Genomic DNA, 3,179 nt, shown 5'->3' with positions numbered 1-3,179 from the left:
CGAGCGCGCTCCGGCCTCGGGCCCCCTCCTCCCGGCGCGCCCCGGGCCCGACCCGGTATACCCGCGCGGCGCTCGTCACCGGGGTGCTCTGGGCCTGCCGCCTCCGCTGCGCTCCAATCCCGTAGGAGGAGCAGGGGCCGAAAGGTGGCGGGGCGGACCGGGTCCCCTTGGTCACTCCACCGGATGCACGCAGCTTCCCAGAATTTCCTGGCGGGATCGCGAGTCCTGGGTGTTTGAGTTCACGTGAGGGCAGGAGGTGCCTAAAAGCTGAACCTCTCTCCTGGGAGCATTATGAGGGGGAATGAGGACCGGGCCTGAAAACTCTCCCTTTCGACGTCCCTCACTCTGGTGTCCCTAAAACAGCCCTGCGAAGTGGCTATGCCAGCTGCCCAGAGAGAGGCCCAGAAAAATGTCCGCCTCTGCGCCCCTCATCAGGAAGGTATTTTCCGGGAGATTCAAAGACCCCTCCGCATTCACCCATGACTAAGGACTGGGATGCAAAGGCAGGCCGGATACTAAAGCTAAACAAACACATAGGAAAGGTGCAGTTTCCACACACTTTCTTGCCTTGTCCCTGGATTCATGTCACCTCCCCCAGGTCTGTTCAGTGCTTAACTCCCTTTTCCACACCCTTGTCTGTCCATCTGGGTCAGCGCATCCCCTTCTGCAAAACTTTTTTACTCCTGCAGCACAAACTTACCAGCCACTTCACTTCTAAATTGCAGGCAAGCAATCCAGGTACCAGTCCCTTCTGGGCCTCACCCTAAAAATAAGTAGGGTGCCACAGGGCTGAAGAATTCACGCCTTAAATTTGATACCCGGGAGGCATATTTGTGCATTCCTGGCTCAACGCACTAGACACACTATACTGTACATGTTTATCCCCAGAGCTGGTTCGTTTATGTTGGGATTTTTTGTTTGAGTTTTTCTACCCCCTTTGAGGAATCCTGGAGTTAATAGTAGTAAAACTACTTAGCTGCTAACCTAAAGATCAGTTGTTAGAACCTATCAAATGGTCAACAAGAGAAAGACATGGCGTTCTACTTAGAGATTTACTACTTTCAAAGTCCTAGACATTTTGTTCTGGCACCGAAAAAATAGCAAGATAAGGTAGCTATAAATTGAAGAATGGCTGTTAGGTGCCCTTGAGTTGACTAGGTCTCCTAACGGCCATATGAACAACGGGTCTGAATCTTGCCTGTCCATAAGCCATTCTCATAAATTATGGGATGCTCAAGCATATTGTTACAGTTACTATGTCACTATGTTACAGCCATCTTGTTTAGGGTCAACTCTCTTCACCTACCCTTCGCCTTTCCAAGAATGATATCTTTTTTTCAAGAATTGGCCTCTCCTCGAGGCCTCCTGGTAAGAAGCAGTGCGGTCATCTCAAAGGCAGAGAGTTTTAAACCACCAGCCCCTCCCTCCCAGTGTGGGAGTAGATAGGCAGTCTTTCCCGGTGCAGTTAACTGCCTCTGAAAATCTGCTGGAAGGTCAAGTCAGTTCCGAATTTGGAGTACATGACAATAAAAAGTCCAAAATGTATAAAATTATGGAAAGGAACGTTGGTGGTCCAGTGGTAAAGAGTTGAGTAACCAGTTCAAAGGCATACTACTTGAATACTGCTCTACAGGGAAATGAAGGCCAGTCTCCTCCCTCCCTTGCAATTTACAGCCTCTGAAAATCTACTAGAGGGTCAACTATGAGTAGTATCTGACTCCATGGGACATAACAACTGACAAGAAAAAAAGATTTGGTTGGTTTGGGTTTGCCTTTTATCTCCACCTCATTCCCAACCATGTGATTTGCATGTTGAAACCCTTTGTTCTCCAGTCTTTTTTCCTCTTTTTCCACTCTCCCAAATTCTCTCTCATTTCCTCCACTGGAGAGGTTCTGAGCCATAGCTATAGGTATTCAGGTCTTTCCAGGCAACTCCTTTAGGCTTTCAAGGGAAGGTTGGGATAGCATTCTTTATTTTTTTTTTATTAAATTTTATTAGTTTTCATGAACATTTACAGGGATTTGGGGTTTTCATTCCTTCATTACTGCACCATTCTCTCTACCCTCCTCCCCAGTTTGTTCTTATTCCCCGCCATCTGAATGTCTGTTTTAATTGTCCAATTGCCACAGTGCTTGTCAAAGTCAGTTCTGATTAATCTCCTTGTCAGTGTGTCCTTTGCCATTCCCTATCACTCCTCCCTGAGAGAGACTTCACCCTGGTTCATAAGGAAAAGAGGATGGCGTATTCTCTTAGCTACTTCCTGCTGAAAAGGGACGCTGTGGGTTTCAGGGTGAAGATCTTCTCTCACTACTCTAAAGGGCCCCTTTGGCAGTAGGAAACACATAGACTATTATGGAGATTGATTTTGGAATTTAGATGCAATGTTATTAATTGTGCTTAGCCGTACATGTTCATATCCCTGAAGATGTATCATGGGGGGGTTGCAACCTTTCTCCTGCCAGGTTAGTTCTTCAACAGCTCGCCTGATAGCTCCGGGTGATGTCTGGATACAAGGTGGTGCCCTGAGGTCACAGGGCTGTGGTGGGGGTTGAGATGTGTGGTTGTGGAGCTGCAAGGGGGGTGGGGGAAGGGGAGGAAAGCAAGGGACTAGGGGGCAAGGAGCGCAGGGCTTGGACACTATCACCAAGTGGTGGGGGCGGGGCTTGGGCGCTGCTGGGGGTTTATGCAGCAGCACCCTGTGTGTTAAGGGTCACACAGGTGTGGGTTGCAGGGGGGTCACACAGTGTCAGGTAGTCTTCGTTCCTCTGGGGTCTCACAGTCTTCGCTCCTCTGGAGTTCCGTGGTAGGTGGCTGGCTGTTGTTCTTCCCGGGTGTCTTCCAGGTCCCTCTCGCGGTGGAACCCCATCTGGCGGTGGCATTCTCCCATCTGGCGGCAGTGTTCTCCCGTCTGGGGGCCTCGCTCTCCCGGGGCAGCGCTCTCCCGCGTCCTTGCTCTCGCCAGGATAGCATTCTTTAAAATGGTAGACAGGAGCAACCTTGCACGTGATGGGCAGTAAAGATGAAGAAGAAAAAGGTCAATGGAAGGATCTGTAAGAAGTATTGCAAGAGTAGGCCAAAAGGATATACAGGTAAGGAGCTCTGAGGAAAGAAGCAGAGCCCCCAAGCTTAGAAGAAATTACTCCCAAAAGGAAACTCCTTTTTTTTTTTAGAGCAATCT

At 49.4% G+C, this 3,179-nt stretch overlaps 1 pseudogene; it reads right to left on the bottom strand.

The window, feature by feature from the left end:
• Positions 1-2,971, bottom strand: part of LOC102876303 — a 146,422-nt pseudogene extending 143,451 nt beyond the window's left edge.
• Positions 2,972-3,179: the final 208 nt, after the last annotated feature.

The sequence above is a fragment of the Elephantulus edwardii genome, unplaced genomic scaffold (genome assembly GCF_000299155.1).
Source record: "Elephantulus edwardii isolate Elephantulus edwardi_28Jun2011 unplaced genomic scaffold, EleEdw1.0 scaffold00290, whole genome shotgun sequence".
Lineage (NCBI taxonomy): Eukaryota > Metazoa > Chordata > Mammalia > Macroscelidea > Macroscelididae > Elephantulus > Elephantulus edwardii.
This window is presented reverse-complemented; position numbering and strand designations above follow the sequence as displayed.